The sequence below is a fragment of the Phallusia mammillata genome, chromosome 1 (genome assembly GCF_965637545.1).
Source record: "Phallusia mammillata chromosome 1, kaPhaMamm4.hap1.1, whole genome shotgun sequence".
In the NCBI taxonomy this organism is placed as follows: domain Eukaryota; kingdom Metazoa; phylum Chordata; class Ascidiacea; order Phlebobranchia; family Ascidiidae; genus Phallusia; species Phallusia mammillata.
The window spans coordinates 35,510,301-35,533,631 of record NC_137252.1 but is presented as its reverse complement, the minus strand read 5'-3'; the positions used below and the strand labels follow the sequence as shown (position 1 = coordinate 35,533,631).

At 35.5% G+C, this 23,331-nt stretch overlaps 1 pseudogene across 1 annotated transcript; it reads left to right on the top strand.

Moving 5' to 3' along the window:
• Positions 1-1,298: 1,298 nt before the first annotated feature.
• On the top strand, positions 1,299-22,865 carry LOC145209382 (uncharacterized; annotated as a pseudogene). The gene is made up of 13 exons (XR_013855088.1): positions 1,299-1,468; positions 2,060-2,121; positions 3,374-3,524; positions 4,295-4,684; positions 5,174-5,304; positions 6,192-6,290; positions 16,405-16,515; positions 17,518-17,562; positions 17,813-17,950; positions 18,975-19,061; positions 19,482-19,487; positions 19,836-19,905; positions 20,013-22,865. The product of XR_013855088.1 is annotated as an uncharacterized LOC145209382 (transcript).
• Positions 22,866-23,331: the final 466 nt, after the last annotated feature.

The following is a 23,331-nucleotide window of genomic DNA, read 5'->3' as shown; positions in this document are numbered from 1 at the left end:
GTGAAACCAGGGCTCGGGTAAATAAAGTGAAGTTGTCTTTGCAAAAACAAAACTGTTTCCTAATTTATATTTGTGATCGCGATTGTTTTAACTATCGTGGTTTTACTAAGGTTTTATTTTTACTTCCTATCTTTTATGATTGTTTTTATTGTTTACCGTAATTAGCGTTGCGAGGCGAGCCAATGTTATAAAATCATTGTTTGTCTAGTAAACTTGTATTCCTTTTAAGTATTATTTATGCCTGACTGATCCGAACAGAATAACAATTACAATCTCGGCAACCTTGACGTTACAGTTAATTGGGTTTTTTAAATTTTGTATTATAACTTCATAAGAACTTGCTACTAAATCTTATAAATGTTGCGCATATAACGAGTTAACGGCACGGGCACGGCTCGCTAATACTTGGTTGTCTCAGTTAACTACATTAACTCATTTATGTGATTAAGTATGCCCAAAACTTACATTTTTAATCAACAAATTTGTCTGGTGTGGCTCCTTTATATCTTCTTAGTGTAGCAATGTGTGTATGATTTTATACTTTTTACAGTTTATGATGTCACAAGTATTATTCAAGTTTGTCAATGAACTGCTTTACCTTTGTGTTAAAAACGTGACTGACCCAATGTTGTCTTAGTTAAAATACCACATTTGTTAATCTTGTGTAGCTCATTCGCTATGTTGGTGACAGCAGACGTAAAAGCTGACAGTTGCATGTTTTTTCCACATGTGCCAACTGCCAAGTATGCAGACCAATTGATTACTTTTAAAAACTGTTTCTTTTCTTCTAATAAAGAATTGAAAAGGATACTAAATGAAAAATTAGAACATAAGATGTATTTTAGTCATCAGATAATACTTTTGTTGTTACAGCATATAGCTGTGTTATACTTTGCATTTTTTAGAAATTTAAAAGCATGCCATTTTGAAAATTTTTGGTTCAATCCCCTGGTTGTGAACCATTGTTGAAATGTAACAAAAATTGTCTATGCTAAACCATACATGAAAAACTTTTCATTGTAAAACACCTTGTGTATAATCATTAGTCAGTTTCTTACCCTCGTCTAAGTTGCTGATTTCTGTGTTGAATTGCACTGTCATGTTTTTGTGAAATATAGAAACAGAAATGCTGTTTGAAACATGGGGTGTTGAGGCTTATACAGTCTGTATTTTATGTATGAATACATCTTTTTCTAGCCATGTCATTTCCAAGTGACTTAAATAAGGTTTAAATTTACAATATGTGTAAGACATGATTTTGTGTGGCATGCTTTTATGACTTTAACTGTTTTTCACAAATTGTAGATTTAATATTGAAATATTTACAGGTTAGTTTATCGCCACACGATGGCTTCTGAGATAAGTGTGGAGTCTGTGTGTCAGTTCATAATTGCCCACGGTGGAAAAGTTAAAAACACTGTTCTTGTCTCCAACTTTAAAAAGTCCCTCAACAATGCGGCCACCAGAGGTATGTGCTTTTTTATGTGATGTATACAATTGTGAATAGAAATGTTGCCAAAATTTATGGAATTTTATCTGTCATTGTGCAAGTTTGTAATCGAAGAAAACCATCTATTTTGTCACTGCTTTTACCCATTGTTAAAAATTACTAGTACAGGCATTTTGTGTTGCTACAAATTAAGTTGTTATGTTTGAATTCTTCTGCTAAATTTTTATTTTGGTTTCATCAAAATACATGTTAATTTTTCTAACTGTCAAAAATGTAAATTTAAAAGGGGTTTTAAAATTAGGCTTGTTTTATTCATTGGTTTGGCATTTGCAAAAATTCTAACTAAAATCTGCAAAAGTAGTTAGTCTACATGTGTTACTAACTTTTGCAGCACAACAGTGTCAACAGTAATGTCAAATAGCAACTGTATTCAGTTTTAAAACTTGTGAGAAAAGACAATATCTTGAAATCAGATCTTAAAATTGCTTATAGTGGAATGTTAAAGACACGCTTGTAAAAGTCACTTTGTACAATAACAGGAAACTTATGAAAGGTCTCAGGGGCAACATACAGCTTGGCATCGTAACCTTTATATGTTTTTATGCACAGATGAAGCTCGGCAGAAGTTCAAGGAATGCGTCAACACTGTGGCTGTCGTTAAAACTGAAAATGTAAGTGTGTTAGATTTATGAGAGGTTGTTAGTTAGTGACAACTTGTTAAGTAGTATATACTGTCGTTGACTGTTTAATTACACAGCCAAAACTTTGTAACCATCGTTTGAAATGTGGAGCATTCATTACATACATTGGTTAGTGAACATGTGAAATACTTTGTTTTGTAGGAGTGCAATGCAATTTGACAGACAAACTTTAGACCAACGTTGCATTGTATGTTGTTTTTTTTGTTAATTTAAATTGTTGCAAAATGAAGCCTATTATCAAACGTAATAGATATATAGCAAGAAATATATAAATGTATATAGCAGAATAAATATATATAGCAGAATAAAAAGAAATATATATAGCAGAATAAATATATAGCAAACTAAAGTACATATCTAAGTATATAAGGTACAATTTCTTGCTTACTGAACTGATTTTTATTGCTCTACTAAAGTGGATTTTTTTCCATCTAACTGGTAACAAAAGGTAAAATCCCAATTTTTTTTCATCTAAGTGCAAATACCTGTTTCCTAATCAGCAAATAACAAATTCATTCACGAATTATCAAACTGATCATCTGTCATAAAACATGTCAGTTTTGTTGATTCAATGCCTGCCAATTTCTTGGGACTCATAAGAATAACTTCATGCCATGACTTCAAAGGTCGTGTCCTCTCAGTTCCGTCAAAATTGAGTCATGCATAGTTGTCTGAATGCTTTGTGCTCAGAATGCATTTTTTCGCTGGAAAATTTTTGACTTGGATGTGTTGGTGTGAGCTCACTAAGAAACTACTTTCAGTTTATATGTGTTTCTGTTGACAGGGTTCAATGTAACGCTGATATTTATTTATCAGAGCAATGGGTTGTTGTACTTTTCATGTAGCTGAAAATTTAAATGTTTTTGAGGGTTTTGGTTTGTTTACTAAATATGTGAGGAACTAAATTGACAAACAGTTTTTTACTCAGCTATGCAAAGGTCACTAAAAGGTTTTTTTATACTAAGTCAGCCTGCACTGCTAATGCACATATTGTTACCATGCTCTATTCTTGTCATATTGTTGTTGGTGTGAATAAAATTAAATTCATATTAAAAAAATTTGTAACATCTCTTATTTCAGGTTTTGTTTTTATATTTTACTTAGGTACTTTTAAGGCAATTATTTAGTACTATTAGTTTTAATCATACTAATGTTTTCTGCCCAATAAAACAAGGAATATTCTGACTTTATTATTGCTATTTACAATGCTTTGTCTATTTAGGGTGATAAATATGTGCAACTGAAGAAAAAGTACAGACCTCCATCACTATCGTCATCTGTTTCGTCAGTAAATAGTGAAGTTTCAACGGAAGTTTCTACCAATACATCAATGGATCAAGCACCTCCAATCACAAGCTTCCCATCATATGGAGGTAATATTTAAAGCTTTAATTTGTTAGTTTTAGGTGAACAGCCACATTTTAGTTCCTATTGAAAACATTATTGAACAACAACAATTTTTCCACCATTGATTTATTGTACTTTGACAGCAAAGTGCTGTCCAAGCTGAGATTTTGTATGAAACATTTCATGTGGCAACCCAATTATGAATTTTAAAATCAGCATCTAATAACATTCTACCCAATACATATGTACTCTGAATTAAAAATTAGTGATGGGACGAGTACTCGGTACTCGGTATCGATGGTATCGAACGATTTCAGTGGTATCGATACTCGTACTCGGTATAGAAATATTTTGTCTTCAGTTTTCGATACCAACGTGCGATTACCGAAGGCTGATTTACACCACATGGAGATTACATTTTTCGGCATGTGTGTGTGTGCGCCTGTACCCCGACCATGGCAGATTAATTTGCCAGTGATATACAACTAAGTGCAATACTACACTTAAGTACTCGGTATCGAAGGTATATACATGTGGTACTCGTACTCGGTATCGGTATTCGCTTCTAAACCTGGTATCGTCCCATCACTATTAAAAATGTCTAATATATATATATATATATATGTGTGTGTTTTGGTTGGCTCTTTGCCATTTCATTTTTGTATGAAAAAATCCTTAAATTGACATAAAGCTGTTTTAACTGTGCTAAAAAGTTTAAAAACATTGTCTAACGATTCTGTGTTAAATGTAGTAGTTTCATTGATCGATTTGTGTTATCAACATACTTTTCTTGCAGAGTCAGATAATGAAAGCAACACAAGTTTTACACCTAAAGGGGAAGTCCCATATGCAGATGCTGGTTCAGATGATCTCGTCCGCTCACCTCGAAACCCCGACACTTACCCAACCACTGATTTCCCCGTGCACGAAGCCCGACCAGCTGAACCAACTCCAGTAGAAACGTACGACAATGTCATCTCTGCGTCGAAACCCCCGAAATCGGATGCCCCACCTGCATCGAAGACCAAGGCTGAAAGAAAATCGTCGCCCAAAAAACAGGCCTCAAAGCCCCAGATTTCTGCCCCTAAAAGTGTTGCAAGTGAAGACATGATAGAAGATGGACCACCAAAAAGGTTAACACCAATATCGAAAGTTACGGAGGAAAAAGTGACCAAGGTTGACAAAGGTATTTAGGAACACTATACACAGAAGAGTAATTTAATCATAAACATAACCAATCTGCACTGATGATGACAACAGCGATTGTCGAAACGTTTGCATTATGTATCCTATATAAACAAGTTCTTTGGTATGTCATGAAATAATTCAAATGGTATTATTGGAAATAATTTATTCATGTTTATGAATAAATTTGGAAAGGTATGTCATGAAATAATTTAGGCAATTAGGATTTTTATATTTATATTAGTTGTGTGTATTGTTGTTTACTCCTGCATATTTTAAATGGCATATTCATCTACTCTGTCAGTGAACTGTTTAAATCTTTAGCAAATGCTAGATATGCAGATAAAGTTATGCTGTGTTGCATAATTAACCCAGTCATCACACTTATAAGACAATAAAAGTTTGCCATACATACATGTTAAAAATTGCCTGTTGCACTGTAGATGCTGCACCAATTTAGCAGAATTAATAACATCTTATTCTTATGCAGGACCTCCAGCCCAATCTCGCCCACCAGCTTCGAAACCTGAAAGTGGTGAATTTGCGGTTCCATCAGCTCCGAGGAGGAAAAAGACCAAAGATAAAAAGGAGAATGTTCCCCCGTCACCCAGCCTCGAACATGTAAGACCTCCATTTATTTGTTAATGTTACTTCTGATATTGAACAGGTGTAGTAGATAATTGTACACAGTAATTTTGCACCCTTCAAAATTTAATTTAGTTTATCACTTTAGAACATAATTATTATCACCATAAAATTTTGCTGAACTTGCAATGTATACTACAAACAGCAATGTTTGATTTACATAGGTAGCTGTAGTCCCAGTAATTATAATGTCCCCCCCCTTTGCATACCCTTTTGAAACAAAAGTTGTCATAAACCTGTAGGATTGATAGTGTTAGGCACATCACCTAACTCTTTAAATCAGTGGTTCTCAACCTTTTTGCCTTTGCAGACCCATTTGGTACTGTCAAGCTAATCGCGGACCCCTTTGAAGGTTTTGGTATTTTTTGTCCTTTTTTATTAAGCAACCCTAAAAAGGTGCAGAATATACCAACCTCGTTTGGTCCAGGACCAAAATTTCAATCACTTTGACTGGGCTGCGACATCGGAACTCAATAATAAAGAGCCATTACATTGTGATGCACATTGTGGTATGTTGTTTGCCACTGAAAATTTACCTCTGTTGCACCACAATGGGGTTAAAATGTCATAATGCATTTTGGTTTGTCGCCTTTGAAGAACGATTTAAAACAAGTTTCATGCTATTTTAAAACGCTGAGACATATTTTTTAAATAGCGCTTTATCAATATCATTGTCTGCAAAATTAGGAAGTTGTCATGGACCCCCTGAAAATGCTTTGCGGACCCCCGGTTGAGAACCACTGGTTTAAATGGACTCAGCCAATTTCCTTCATTTGTGTGTATTATTTCCCACAATTTAATTTTCACTTTTGCATGCAAACAATTTTACACCCACCTGCTATACTGGCCTTGTAATTTGCCAGAGAGTTCCGTCTTCTATCGATCGCACTAAGGCCGGTCTACAGGCTCTTGCCACGGAGCAAGGTCGCATATCACGAAATCGACCCATCAGTTTAATGCAGGTAGGTGCAATGTTGTTTAATTATTCAACTGCATGTTGTATTGGATTGTACATCTAATCGAATGTTGCACTATATTCTCATGGCTTTAATGAAGCTTTCATGTATGTTTTTTTTAAATGTGTCTTTCTACAAATACTCAAAAATGTTTCACAATTCAAACTTTTTGATACATTCTTCCAATAAAATATGAAATTAGGTATAATTTTTAAATATTAATTTGCTGTACAAAGTACATATTTTGGACATTTAAATGCATACACAGTATTTCATGTTTTTCATCCACACATTTACTTTTGATACATGTAACAAACATTTGAATGGGTGCATTATCCCATTTTTGGGGGGATACGCAATATAAAATGATAACTACAAATATAAATTCCACAAAATGATTTTTTAACAAATATAAATATACAACAAATTTTAAAATATCAAAGTGGAAATCTGACATACCAACATTGTCATCAAAAAGTTAGTTTAATGCAGTTCCATCAGTTTTAATTGCAGTGGGATGTTTCACTCATAATTATGGTGGGAAATCCGTTTAATATTTACCTCATGTATATTTATTGTAAAGTGTAAACTGTATGGACCCACTTTAATAGTTTGCCAGTATCAGAAGCAAATGGCAGGAAACAGAAAAGCAATCAAGCCAACACATCTGTTTGATCTCACTTGATGTAGTAATTTGTCAGTGAAGTGCTAACTCTTATGCCCTGCTTTCTTCTATTTAAGCTCCAATTTCTGTCAGTTTCAATGGTTTTGAAATCATCTAAGTTTGCAAGTCAGTTTTTCTTGTATCTTTGTTGATTTTTACCTTTTGTGAGCAGCTTGCATTAGATTTGGGTTTTAGACATAGAAAAGTTCAACGCTGCAATCAATTCAGTTGCATTTAAGTCAGAATATATATCGCAGGATATGCAGAAATTGCTGTCACTTTTAGTTGTGAGCATTTTTACCACTTATACTGATCAGCGAAAATAAATTTATACAAAAAACTGCAAAAGCTCTGTTTTAAACTTTCACATTGCTATCTATAATCTTATTCATTCTCCATTTAAAGTTGAATGCTTTCAAGTTGACTTTTTTAGTATTGCTTTTTAGAGTTGTTTTAATCATTGTACTAGTTTCTAGTCATGTTGGAAAAGCTGCCTTTTCAACACAAAACATTTGTTCTAACCTTTAACATGAAACTATATTTGCTACAAAATTTAGTCAAATGATTTTGGCATGCTAGGTTTCCCAAAGCTTCCAACTCAGATTATCTGCTTCTGCAAATGTTGCCTTTGACAAGAACACTTCATATAGTTTTGCCTTGTTGGCTCTACAAAAAACTTCCAACACAGCTTGTCTGCTTTAAATGCTTGCACCACCTACGACCAAACATCTACTTTGCTTACAACTGATTAGTTCCATCCACCTCACACAATTAGTGCATTTCCTGTGGTGGTTTATATGCATTGCACAGATACGGGTAGCAAGTAGAACACCTCACCACAATCAGTATTGCTGTAAACCGCAATATAGTGTTGTACAAATAGATGTGGTTGTTCGTTTAATTCATTTTGTTGTTTTGTTTTCTGGAAAATCTGTGCAGTCAGTTATCTGAATTTTGGTTGAACCTGGAGGCTTGTGTAGACATGTTAAAGCATGTACTGTATATTTTGAGATGTGAAAAGGTTGTTAATATATTAGTGTCAGTTTTATTGGATAATATGTTTTGTGTTATATTTTGTCAGATTATTTCAGTTACAGTCTTATGCATTACAGTAGTGTGTATTTTCCTAAGTTGAATATGTCCGGATGCCTTAACACGTTGACTGCCAACTACGAGTTATCTCGTAGTTGCCGATCTAGCCAGGCTTGCCAGATACGAGTATACTCGTAGTAGACTTATTCTATTGTAACGCGCTTAAAACGAGCTGGCGTCTCGAACTAACGTCGTGGATGCGTTGTGGCAACAACGAGGCACCCTACACCAGCATGTTACCTATGAGTTAACTCGTAGCATGGCACACAAAATATTTCGACCTGATTTCAGAACGCCACTAAACCATATTTGGCAAATTTAAGCACAACATAGGAATATCCCTTGGCAGTCTACGTATTAAAATATGAATATACGTTGCTAAAATATTTACTGTAAAAACAAATAACTAAAAATTGTTTTAAATGCAAACTGCAATAGTTATTATCGATTGATGCTTTGAACGGAAGTAATGCTCTATCACCAAAAAACATTAAAACTCATTTTACCCTAAACTGGGGGTTCAGTTTAATCTAAAAATATTTTGTGCATGTGCAATATGTTCGACAAAATTCTGTCAAAACTATAGTCTGTGAGTTTTTGCTGCATGCGATGGAAGTGTGGCTTTACAATTAGGGGAAGTTCATTAAGCACCACCATAAACCTTGATTGACAGTTGTGAGGTAAATCGAGCTGCCAACTGTAATGTTGTGGCAATTATTAGTGGTTAGGTGATAGAATGTGGGTTTGTGTGAATGTGGTAAAATTTTGTTGATGCTGTTTTGATGGGACATCAGCACTTCAATAATGCTAGCAGACTGTTTTTCTTTTGTGACAGTAATACATTTGATTGACAGCAAGTTTTTTTGTGGAAAGTTGTTTCAGTTGAAACAGTTTAATAATTTGTAGACAAAATTACCCTCTAGTTTCTTTTACACATTATTCTGTATACTTGGGACATACATATGTATGTAAACCCCCAAAGCTTGTTAAATTTATTTCTGGTTAAGAACTTATCTGTTTAAACTTTTATTATTGATCACCATTCTGCTAGATAGGGTTTCCTGGGTGCAGAATTTAGCACTTTTTGATAAAAGGTTTTTCCAGTTTGCCTCAGAATTCCACATTATTTAACTTACTTATAACTTCGTCAAAGTCAACACGGTAGTAGTGGGAACAACATAGTGCATATATATAGTTGTTATCAGGTAAATAGGAAGTTTCTGTTCATGTGGTGATAAACATAGACAGGTATATTCATCACCATAGGAAGGATTAATCACACCAACCACCACCTCCCACCTCTGCCTGTTTGTTCCATGTTTAGTTGGGTTTGTTTGTGCTACAGGTGTTTCTGTTCAACTGTTTGTGTTTTATTGTACTGGCAGATTGGAACGTAAAAGCTGATTTAATGCTTAAAAAGTTGTTTAGGAAGATGTTTGGAGCAGCGTTGATAGAAACTTCTGCTTTGAAATTTCCCACTAGCGAATTTAGGTTGAAGTAAATATTTTGAATTTCAGAACATTTAAAAATCAGCCACCAAAGATTTGTGTGAAGTACCGTAATTTAAAGATCAGCCAAGAATGATGTGGAGTTACGGAATTTTAGTGTGATTTTGCGTCGGTCCCGTAATATTATACCGTTAGTGGGCGCTATTTCGTCGAAAGCCCTTGTAGAAAAAGTTTTAAGTTTAGTGTATTTTTGCACCAGTAAGTCGTGACAAAATGTTTTCCAACGCAAAATCGTTCCCACTGTAAATTCCATATTTTTGTTTTCTAAACCCTAAATTTGTCTTCATCAATTTTACCACCTAACTTGCTTGAACCAAACAGCAGCTAATCACAGGATATGTTGTAGTGTCTTTGGAGTATTATTTACCCTGATGAAGGTGATCTGAATAGAACGTTGGTCGTCGGTTGAAGCCATAAAAACATTATTTGCCAGAAGAGCATTGTTTAGTAGGCGCTGAAAATTACCTTGTTTTTAGTTCATCATTCAATAAGAAGCGTTAGAATGTTGAACAAATTTTTAAAGTTAAGAAATGAAGCGAATGTTTTTTCAGCCCACTTGTTTAAAATACCACGCTACCGGCCCTCGCAAACCACCCCACAATCTTCTATGTACACAAGTTTGTCTATTCAATCTGACCCCGTTTAACCCGAAGCACGAACACCGCCTCACTACTATGATAACAGTTATCAATTTCGCCAATCCAAAATCCGTGCCCTTATATCGAATATCGTCGCCATCTCACATCCAAATCGCGCGCCTATCTCACTTATGACGTCATCAGTATTCCAAACACCTTCTGGACGTGAAATCGAGCGAAGCCGCGATTTACTTAGTTGTGACGTCATAAAAGCCTTGGCGCTATAGATTCGAAAAGTCGATTTTTGAACAGAAATTTTTAGCTTTGTTGTTAAATGATAGATTACTCGTCAAAAAAGCGGGAACCCTTGTACAATGTAAAGACGAATCCTGATTCTATTGTTCGTACAGTTGTGGTTCGGTGGTCAGCGCTGGTTTTTGAGGTTCTGTGTATTTAGCTGGGCATTCAAGAACTCTTCTATCAACTTAAGTTAGCTTTGAGGAATTTTCTTCAGCGACTGTGACCAGAAGTGTCGTTGATTTGTCGCAGTGAAGAAGTCTGCAATCTGCACTGATCGATATTCAGACTGTGTTGTAGAGTTGTTTGTTGCGATTAGATTAAGTTGTGGGGAGCATATGTGCAGATTTCAATCGTATGAAGTCATATTTGGAAATGTGATTCTGTTGTTCAAATTGCGTTTTATGTGAAATTTGGATTTTGATAGGCTTGTGTTTTAAATTATGGAACCAACAAATACGGTATACTTGCGCGGTGTGTCCTTAAGTGTTTACGCAATTGCAGTGAAATATGTCTAATTTACCTTTCTTAATTCGTTGGCACTTGTTTATTTATTTAGGTAGTAAATAGAAATAGAAATTGTAGCTGATGTTACTTAACTATTTTTTGCAAGTTTTTTAATAGTTTTGTGAAAGTTTGTTTTCTATTGGAACAAAGTTATCGATTTAGTTTCTCGCGCAAAATACATAAGCTTAGATCAGTTGAATAACACTTTTATCAAACAAAATCGTGTGACATTTAATTGTTTTTCGTTTTCCTGAGCGCAAGATTTTAGTATGGGCCTTAAGGTTCTCCTTATCAAGAGTGCTTTAGGCATCGATTTTCAAAACTCCAAACGCCAATCAATTTCCAGTAAGTGAGCTTGAAAAGGAAATGTTGATGGGAAATGGAGGAGCTTAAAGCTTGGCTTGGCTTGGCTTGGCAGGTTGTCACTTAGATCGCTTGCTGCTACGATAGCTGCACATGCTGTAGCTTTCTCCATGTAGATGTACGTCCATATCGAATATATTCATTTTTGTATTGACGGAAATAAGATTTAAGGAAAATAACAATTTAATACGTTTTAGTAAATGTAGAAAAGCACCATGTTTTTTTCGTTTGTTGAATTTTATAATTTCGGGTGATTTAGATTAGAGTAGTTTAGTTTGTAGAATTCCAGAACCGAATTTGTTTAATTATTGTAAATTCTTGAGAGAGTCAGCTATGGTTCATTTTCCTTGTGATCTGCTATGCAATATAAAGCGAAGTTGCAAATTACTGAAGTTTAAGCCAACCGAATTATTTCGATTTATAATCATGGTACGCCAGGCCTTTTAAAGGCGTTTTACCGAATCGAATTTGATTCAAATTGTTCGAATATTTTTGAATTTATGCTCGTAATTGAAACTTAAAGCTGGAATCACCCAGTCCTTTGTTTGTCAGCAGATATTTACGAATACTGTTTTTATTTTTTACGAATCTTTTTGCTTGTTCGTAGATACTGACGATGCTGTACAAGCGAAATAATACATATCTTTAAAACTAAAGGATGAACGACGTTTTTTTTTCTAAACTTACATCGATTTTTGAACTTATTTTATATTTGTAAAGAGTTGTTTGTTTAGTTTAGCATTTGCCAAAAAACACTAGACGACAAACTCTACAATGGGTTTGTTACATCCCCGAAATCTGCAGTATGAGGTTTCGCTCTGAATTGATTATAGTTACGTGGTGTTGTGAAACACTTTACAATCACGATTTATATCGATTATCGATTCTGCGGTATTTCCTTGTTTGAACTTGTGCGCAGAGTATGCAGTGCAAAGCATTATAACAGCTGTAAAGTACTGAAGTTAATTTATTCACAATCCGTTTGTGCGAGTTTGCAGCCGCACGAACTTGTTATCTTTGTTTTTTGTGTTTTGTTGCAATTGTTGCTTTTTAAGGAATTTGTCTTGTAATATATGTCATTGTTTTGACGAAGGCGTCGTGTATAGGACATCGAAACGTCGGTTGTTTATAGTAAGACTGCTGGATGAGCAATACTTGTTAAATCATTTACTTTATAAATTCATTTCTACGTTTTTGTCAAGTTTGTGCCAGACCTTGACACCAAAGTTGCTGTCGTAAATGTGATCATAGTCCCACAAAGTTAAGTTAATAAAGTCCTCCAAACTTCTTAGATTTGATGTCCAAGTTTGTCCCTGTATAAGTGAATTAGCAGTAATACGATGTAGTAATGATTCGTGGACAAACTGTTGCTTAGCTATATGATAAAAGTCCTCCAATTATTTTAGATTTTAGATGTCCAAGTTTATCTGTGTTTAAGTGTTTCAATTAGCAGTAATATGATGTTGTCGTGATTTTGTGGATAAAACTGTCACCTAGCTATGCAATAAAAGCCATAGTGAGTAGTTATGTGTTTGTCATGGCGACTTGCGATGAATTGGATTCCATACCAACATCGAAACCGCCAGAGTGGGAGTAGTGAGGGCGGAACGTCATTTAAATGCAAGTTGCGTATCGTAACATGGTGATAGAGGATAATTATCAGTCGATTATGTTAGAATGTTGAATTAAAGTTGGTTGAATTTGTTTCACTTTCACAGGCAGCATGGGACAAATGCGTTACTTTTAGTTCCTTGTTTACGTATAAACTGCTGATAGTCAGTGGTGGGATTCAAATTTTTTGTCAGCCGGTTCTATCACAAATGTCATATTTTTCAGCCGGTTCTGTTACAAAAAGTCCATTAACAGTAACCAATGATGCTAACCGGTTTGCTGATCTCATAAAATTTCTTAAGACGGTTCTATAGAACCGGTGCGAACCGGCTGAATCCCACCACTGCTTATAGTACTGTACTGGGATCTCAGTTTGAAAAGTTACATTTAATAATGATCAAAAAGTTTGATATAATATTAAGTTGAAAACTTTGCATAAATTTTGGGTTAAAAATTTCTTATTAACATTTCATATAAACAGAACATACAAACAAATATATAGTTTTGAATCGAATTCCTGACATTTGAAAATCAGCAAACTCAACCCAAATTATTATAACAGCCACAAACAGACGTTGTATTCCTCGATTGCGTATTTGAGCCAGAGATGCAATTTGTACACAAGCCCGAACCCAAATCGTTTTTGAACAGCTCGTTTAGGCCCGAAAGTTTGATTGACAGGCCTATACATTGAAGCCTACCAAAAGTACAGAATATAATAAAGAAATATACACTATGGACAATAGTAAACATTGGCTTAAACAAGACGTTTTAGGGCTGTAATTGGGCATTAGGTTATATCCAGCAACTACCCGCTTAGTTGGGTAATTTTATTTTCAAACAATTACGAACACAGAATGTAAAGGCAGGGTCGAATTAAGCCCGTTTGTTAAAAAAACGAAACCCGAAAAACCCGTCCCGACTGACAACTGTGGTCTCGATATTCTGTCCCACGAAAAGCTTATTCGAGCTCTCTCTCTCGCATTAACTTTTCCGTCGCGGCGTCCTTTTACTGTCAACAACCGACACACGCAGGTTTTGACTCTAAACCTTGAAGAACCAATGGAAAAAAAGTTTACACCGAAAACTTAAGGCGGTGTATTGTAAACCAGCAGACTGAGAGAAACCTAAACCTCTGCAGGCATCGCGATATTTACGGTGTTATTTTACGTTGTGGAATGTTAGTTTGGTTTTCTCTGTTATACTTCTGTGCCCAAAAGTATCGTTGCAGTTGATCGGGAAGATTAGACGATTGTTGTGTTGATTTGTAGATAACCTTTTTCTTGAAGGGGGTTTGACATTAGCATATTTTAGTAAGCAGCATTAATTCATGTCTAAAAGACGAGTTTACCTTGAAAATGTTATGGGGGGTGAAAGATAAAAATAGCTTAACAAGCTTTTATGTATTTCACTTGCAACAATTTGTTTCTTGTGCTTGCTTAATTACTTTTAGTGGTAAAATGTTGAAACTTTGACCATGTTTTTGTATGTTGTTGTCGATTGTAGAGCAGAAAAAAATAGTTCGGAAAACATCATCGCTTCTTTACCCTTGGCTGTTTAAAGCGGGTTTGCAAACGAGTTTCATGCAACCAACCTTAGCGATATTACCCTTAATCATCCCACTCAAACTGTGTAAAGTTTTGTCTTAATTATAATTCGAAGGTTGATTAACAACTTTGGTTTGGTTGACTGCACAAAGTATGCTTGGGAGCACGGTTTGTTTTGTCGTGAAAAACTCGAGTCGGAGCTGGAAATAGATGTGCTGTGTTAAACGTTGTCAGTCTAAACTTGGTAACTTGATTCGTGTTGTCAGGTTTGTGGAGCGCTTTTTGTGGTTTCAGGTCACGCAAACTGACAACTTGCCTTATGCGGTCTTACCGGGAAATCGTGTAGATTAGACGTTTATATACCGGATAGTTAAGTAGATGGATTTACTTGGAAAACACGTCGAAGTAATTTATTCATAAACATTACTGCCAAGGAACTGATGTATATAGAATACATCATACAGACGTTTCTTCAACAATCTACACTGTTGGTTGAAAGGTATACATAATGTATTCTATATACACCAGTTCAATGGCAGTTATGTTTATGATTAAACTATATTCAAGTCTGTGTATAGTGTTCCTACGTCGAAGTAGTTTTATTATAGATGGAAAGTTTTTGTAATTGTGTTGTTTGTAGATTCGACGTTTATATGCTGGGCAGTTAAGTAGATTCTGTTAATACGTGCAGTAGTTTATACAAGAACAGAAATGTTGGAGAAATTTTTGTAATTGTATTGGTTGTAAATTGATATTTACCTGAAAAAATAAGTTTAGTTCCAGCCGGCTTTGCGTCGATATTAGTTTAAAAATTCCGCATTAAAAAGTTGTTTGTAGTAAAGACGTCGTATTAGTCAATTAATTTGCACAGCCGACTTGCATAAATTCAAACGTTTCACTAACTTCACTTATTGGCCAATTTTGGGGTAGATTTCTGTACTGTGCTTGTGTGAAAGAATTTTAGTCAGTTTTACAAAATTAAAGCTCTTGATTCTTTAAAGATCTGACCACAGTGGTCGCAAAAGGTTGTAGATAGTCTGTATCCAATTGTTATTTCGCATTGTGATGTCACAACATGGAATTGGCGGTGAAGGGCAAACGCGTTTCACGCATGAGAAGTTTTAGCATGCAGTTGAAAAGCAGCGAAGCGAAACCTCTCCGTGGAAAACCGCTTATTCGACGGGTGAGCCAAACCACTGTGATGTCACAATCCCCCGATTGTCTAATATCCACGTCTAGAACAGAGCGACTCTTTGTTGGACCGACATAATACTATGCAACTGAAAAAGTTGCAAAGCTGAGGAAATTAAAGAAATCTTATAAATGGACAAAATCTTCTTTACAATGCCTAAGTAGTTCGATCGACGATTCTACGTTAGTTGGTGAATTTACCAGTATTCACTATGGCGAAGTTGCAATTATAAACGACTACCTCGAATCTTAAACCTTTCTTTATAAAGCAATAAAGTAGAATCTAAAACCTCGGTTAACAACATCGAACAATTTTATTTCGACAATTTTTTTGTGAAGTCCTTTTCGACCCGAGTTCTCTTTTGCTGCGTCACAATCAAACGTGCTTTCATACGTCATAATTGAAACACAGAAACATTTTGTATTCGCAAATTAATCGTTGAAAATGTCGTAGCGCTCGTTTACGGATTCAAATAAAAATGCTTCGGTAAACAGTAAACTTGCAAATATCAACAAATAAAAAGTTATTAAATTTGCTGGAAAAAATGCCCCCAAGCTGATGATTAAATTTAGCCTCAGTGTGATAAAAAAAGACGAAACAAAATCAATAAACACACAAAAGTAAATTCACGTTGCAAAACCAAAAAAATTTAAATGTTCAAAAAAACACACAACCCCACACAGTCTTACTTTTCTTGCATGATGTCCTGTAGTAAACTCGCACCGGTATTATTCGTCAACACTTGTATTGTGTCGTAACAGACGAGTTACGCCGGTTCAGTGGAAAGAGCGCGACTGAACTTTCAGAACAAACAACGCCAGAATGAAGACACAACGTCACTTGCGCTTTCGGAACGATCTGTGGACAGCAAGGTGAGGAAGTCTTGTGAGAAGTTGCAATGGATGGGTTCCAACTAAAGCAGGGTCCCCAAACCTAGCAACTGACCATTTTTACAAGTTGATTAAGGTTACTGATCCCCTTTTTATAGTTAAGTTAAAGCCTCATTTAAAAACTTGCTTTACACTCACGGATACTTATTACCGCTCCCCTAGAAATATAAGCTGCACACACAGGGTTTTGACTAAAGAAGTCTTGTGTGAGAAGGATAAGATGCAATGGCTGGGTTTGGACTAAAGCAGGGTCCCCAACCATTTTGTAGCTACGAATTTGTTTACAAATTTATTAATGTTACGCATCCCCTACTTAAAGTTAAGCTAAATCCTCCTTGAGAAACTTGCTTCAATTCTTTGCATTCACCAACCGTTGGAACAATCTTATTATTTACGCAGCATTAACTTGTTTTCTACTATTAATAATTTATGTGGAGCAATAGATATAAACACTAGGGATGGGCCGAGCCGAGCCAGAACTCGAGTACTCGGTACCGAGCATCGCTGTTTTTGATGCTCGGTGCTCGGCCGAGCAGTTGCACAAACTGACCCGAGCGTTAAATTTGCATATTCACGTCCTGCTAACATATGTAACTAGTGTTCTAAAGGGTGTCTATGAACAAAAACGAATGATTTATCAAATGCACCAGATGGTGGAAAAACGCGTACTTAATGGGCATGTACAGCTTAATAAAACACCGCCGGTGACGTAAGAGGCCTTGTGGAGCTAAAACGTAGGAAGGGGATTTTTTTGTGACGTCATAATGCACCGAGCATTAAAGTGAGATGCTCGGTGCTCGACCAAACAGAACGTTTGCAGTTTTGGCACATCGCTAATAAACACTGAAGTATTGCCTCAAGTTTGATACCGTTATACTTTACTTGGAAAATGCGTTCTTATAATAAAAATTGTGCAAGGCAGTTAGATATTTCTCGGTGATGTATGAACAAAATACTTGCATAATTGTGTTTGTTACGTCACAGGGTGAAGCGGAAGAAGATCAAGAACGTGGTTCCGCACCAATCTGTGTGAGTATAACGTATACTTGGATTGACCGACGGAATAATTGAATAAAAAATTACAAGTTTTAAACTGACATGTTAAACAGCTGTGTTCTATTGTCATATGGCAGCAGTTATCATTTTAGTTGAAAAGCTGTTTTTTTTCTCGCACTTAGATAAAACGGTGTCCATAGTTTTTAAATGGTAAACATTTGCTTATTGCGCTAATACACTGAAGAGGCCGTATTTCAAATTTCTTATATTGACGTGATTTTAGTTGGATCCGAACGACAAACTGTGGATTATCAAATCGGCTCAAGCGAACATGGTTGAAATGAGGAAACTACTTGACCTTGACCCGACCTTGGCCGAAAAGAGGGTGAGTAGGGACTTTCCCTAACTCCAAATGGGTCTTGTAGGTTGGACGTACGACGGTTCAATTTGCAAAGAAGTAGTTATTTGGCGGGCTTTTAAATGTTTTATATTTATCTTGATTCTGTACCGTTTTTATTTTATCAATTTTGCCGCTTTTGGTCCTTATAGCTAGGGCTAGGCAAATGAAGGCAAATATAGGTTTTAATGAAAAACGCACAAAATAACGAGAAACAGCGATAGATATATTATTTAATAAAGCTAGTTTGACAAATTTTATGACGTTTTTTTTCATTTTAGGTATCGTACTTTTTACACTTTTTTGACATCGTTTTTGTATTTAAAATGACTGTCCTATTTTTGTTACAGGATTTCGTTATGGTGAGTACAGGTTGATTTTGGATGAAGTTGTTACTTGAACTTAAACTTATTGCTTTTTTCATGTTATTCCTTCGTTGCCACTGAACAACTGAACACAGGGCGTAAGTAATCTGTTGAATTTGTTTGTTTTAACTCTCAAATTAAAATTTTACGTAAATGCTTTGTGAAAAGTTGTCTATAAAAATATCTTTAATTTTTTGCCAAAAATTAGCTGAATTGTAAAGTTGGTTCCGTTTTCTAACAAGACGTTTTTGTTTTTTTGCTGATGCCTTGGAAATTGATGCCGACATCACTTTAGTATGTAAGTATAATTTTTTATTTCCCATAGTACAGTTATATGACAAAAACTATAATGCATGCCTTTTTTGAAAACCGCACATATACACCAAAGATATTTCTAAAACTAGAAAGCTTTGCTGTTAATGTAATTACTTATAAACTATAAATAGGTTTTGGCTACAGACAAATGGAAATTCATCTCGGATTGAATATTTATGGATTTGTTTAATTTACACATCATCCTTTTGTGTTTATAACATACAAATTTTCGGCGTATTTCGATGGCCAAAAAGGCCGCTCTAACAAAAGTTTCGCGTAAACATTATTTTTGGAATGTAGCCCATAATACCAAACCCATTTGCGAACCTACCCACAACACATATAGTAAATCCAGTATTTTCCATCAGACCGCTTTACACTGGGCAGCGAAGAAGGGCAACATTGATATGGTGAATATGCTGCTAGATCAGAAGATTGACGTTAACGCAAGATCGGTGAGTTTACAATTGTGACGTTAAAAGGATTTTATGAAGACTAAAAAGGCAAATTTAAATTGCAAAAATCGGACAGTAACCGTGTAAAAGCACCGGGCCATTAAACGACAAGCTGCAGACAGTGCACCCTGTTACTCCCAACAAACTGGAGTGCCGTTGAATGGCTACACTAGCGGATGCGGCCGATCTCTCGTCACCAGCTGCACTGATGAGACCTTATATGTCGGAACAGTGTGCACTGTCTGCAGCTCAACCGTGTGTTTTTATCACAATAAAAAAATAATACAGAAACAACTAAAAATATTTTACTTTATATATTAAGTGCTCAACATTTATTAGTATAACTTATAAGCTTTTCTAAAATATATATTTTGTGACTAATAGCATTTTTTTTGTTTTTCATGTAATCGACAACAACAGAACGGGGTAAGTGATATGTGGTTTTCTTTGCCTTAAAGTTAGTCGAAAGTCAACACCTAATGATTACTTTTATGTGAAGTTTTTACGCTTGATGACTTTATTCTGTTTAATCTGTGACAAATATAGTTTCTTTGTTAGCTGATGATTTTGCTGTTTTGATACAGGGTAACTAAAATATATTAAAGCATTTCTTGTGTTATATGTCCGCTGGCATATTTTTGTGGCTCGAACCTAACAGAAAGCAGTATTTATGTAAGGCTGCTATGTTATTGTTTTGACCCTATAAGTTTCAAACTCGTTAAATCTTTTACTAAACGCACTATTTACCACTCACTATATTCATGTGATCTCCAGGGTTATACGCCACTCCATCTAGCAGCTATACACGGTCATGAGCACATTATATCCCATCTACTTGAATATGGTTAGTACACTGCCTGATATATGTGCGTGTGTATTTGTGCAAGAAATAAGAACGTATGGAGTTTGTAAGAATGTAAAAGTTAAAATGTATTTTTTTACGATTTACAGAAGCTGACCCGACCATCCGTGATTACAGCGGCCGACAAGCGATCCACTACCTAAAGTCCCTCTCTCTGCCCCTTCAAAGTAAGCGTTCCTCTGCCGCCCAGTGGAAATACCACGCCTTTGCCGGTACAGAGTACGGCCACACGGTGGCGCCCGACACGCATGCGGCGCTCAGTGGCAAAAACAAACACAACAAACGATCCAGCATGGCATGGGAAAACCCCTCGACCCCCACTGAAAAGGAGCCTGAGCCCCGAACACCTGAGGGTCTCGAACGCACAAGTAGTACCGGGTCCGGGGAACGTAAAGGGTCCACTGGGGAATCCCGGGGGGTTAAGTTATCCCGAACTGAATCTATGCTTAGGGGTATGGGGTTAAGGAGGCGGCCGTCTCAGCGGAAATCCAAAAACGGGGACGGCCCGAGCCATGAAAAGGTGTTTGTACCGAATCCCGCTGCTCGACCGGTCATAAGCGGCCCCCTAATGTGGAAACCTGCTGGTCCAAAACATAAATAAATTCGAATTTAATTTCCCTTTAAATTAAGCATGGGCAAGTTTATCAGTTAAATGTGGCGCAATTAAAGTTCTTTTACTGCAGTATGTTAATTGTAAAATCCTTAATAATCGAAATATTTTAATTGTTTTCATCGACTTGAAAAATTAATAGATTACTTAAATTCCCCTTTAAATCAAGCCAGGACATTTTTTCTAATAAAATAGGACACAGTTAAAGTTCTATTACTGTAGTAGTATATTAATTATTACCCAAAATCTTTTGTAACCGACCGGCATAATAATTGTTTTTCACCGATGTGACTAAAAAGAATATTAGATTTAGAAAAATATTTTAAATTTCCCGTTGCCAAAAAATACTCGACAAATCAATTTCCAAAAACAAAGTAACTTTGTTCATATCTCTGATTTATCAATTGATTAAAGGTCCCATCAAATTTCCCAGTTGTTTGAAGTTTGCCTAATACTCGTTATTGTCGCTCAAACTAAAAATCACAAAAGTAGAAAACCAAAAATTTCCCGTTTTTTATTTTGCTTGATTTTTTAGCGATGTTGAACACAACAACGCTGTTTATTCTGTAACTTAGCAATTGACCATTTAACCCCAACTAACCAGAATTTTATAGCATTTCTTTTGGGTGGCGCTGTTTTAATATGGCTTTCCTTTTTCTAACCATTTGATACTAGTATTATTTTGCTACTGTACCTTGCTGTTATGGCAAACCACCGCTGTTGCAAGTTTTTTTCTGCTAATTCTGGCACTGTAGCAAAGTTTTTTTTATTGTCTGAGACCCCCAAAATTCGGGTTTTTGTAGCTGCAAAAAAAACTTTAGCAATGTTCTTTTTAATTGTAGCAGCAAAAAAATTACGCTAAAATTTTCAAAACTGCCGAAATTTTTATTTTTGTGTAAAATTTCTGTAAAATTTAATATTTCCTCTTCTTTAAATCATATATAATCCAGCCACTGTTACAGCACACACAATATACCAATCTCTGTAATCCATTTACCTTTCTGCACCACCCATAAATTTTAATGTATATTATCCCGTTCACCCATCTGCAAACGACCTGGTTGGCTAATTCAGTCATGTGATTTCACAACGACAATTCCTCATTGGCCTTTCGCATTCACGTGCTAACCCTTAGTTGCCCGATTAACAACATATGCATGCACGTGGCGCCTGCCAATTGGTCGAAACCCTATCAGCCGAAATAGGCGTGTCAAGGGGCGTGTACCCTAAACCGAGATTTTTTTAAAAATTTCGTCAAACAAATTATTTTTACCGAACGTATCACGTGGTCGCCTGCGCATTGAAGCATGACAATCGACGCATCATTATAATTTTTATGTTGATGAAAACATTGGTTATCCATTCATGTACGAAATCACGATATTACCATGCATGTTAACAAAACCACATCGCATTTTGTGCATTTGCCAAACTCATTCAAATCCATCAGAAATAGTAATGAACAAGATTCATCAAAACACCAACACAAACATTTAATTTCTTTGTAGTGAATCACTACAAGCATATTCAGCAAATTTAGTGATACTTGAAAAGTAGCTTTATCAGATCAACGAATAAATAACAAAGACTGAATTTTATTTCATTAACTCCCAACAATCGTTGTTAACAATATTTAGCAAAATTATGTTGAACAAACAAACGAACGAACATCCCATTGTTATACGTCATAATAATATCATTCTAGTTTTTAGTTGTTACTACGCTGTTTATAGCTGCTCACATAATATTCAGTTATCTTGTTTTGCTGCCATTATGATAATCAAGACTTTTCGATTGAAAAACAAAAATTATTGCTACTGCGTGCATTGTCTTAGTTTAAAACCAAATGTTTTGGCGGTTCGTGAAGCAAAACATTAAAACGCCCATTAAACCTTAACCATTGTTTGCCTTCTATTCCATTACCCACATCGGAGTTTCCAATTTATGACTGGTTTTATATAAACAGTAAAAATAAATAAAACATTTCGCTAACCTTTCAAAGCAATCAAAGTTTATACTATGTGGCTGATTGTTTAATAAAGCAAAACAATATGTCCCTTATATCACCTCGCAAGGCTTTGCCTTTTTATTTTGGCCTTTTTATTAGGCTACATAAATATTCTGCAAAAAAATGGTCCTTTTATGTTGACTTTTCCCTTCTCAAACAAAACCGTGACAAATAAAAAACATTTTGATAAAATTTCCAGTTAAACAAACAACAAACAAAATCGCACTGTGTATTTTTTGTTTCATTTCATTCCGTTGTTTCATTTTGCCGGTTTGTATATTTTGTTTTCACGCGTATGGCTTGCAATACACGATATGGAACGCATGCTTGTGGTGACTCTTATGTTCGCGAATGCAAAGGTGAAGGTGGGAAAATGCATGGCGCAAGATAACCCAACAGATGGATGCTCAAATCAGTGTTTCTCAACCTGCCTATGTGTATTGTGCCTCAACATTGCCATTTTCGTGTTATTATAAACAACACTTTTCACACTATTATCTGATTGGTCAAATCTCGGTTGAGAAACAATGGTTTAACATTTGGTGAAATCTAACCAGGCTGTTTTGGTTGGTTGTTTTTCGTTGAAATCGAATCACTATCATCGATAACTTTTATGATGGCTGATTTTGGGTGACGTAGATATGCTATAATGCCTTAACAAGCTTTAAACCCTGACCACTAACTAACATAACCACTAATGGAAAAATAATGTAGTGCATAGCTTCTTACATTATTACGCCCCATCTAATTTTACATTAGGAAACCGTTTCCAATAAAGACCCAACTCTGA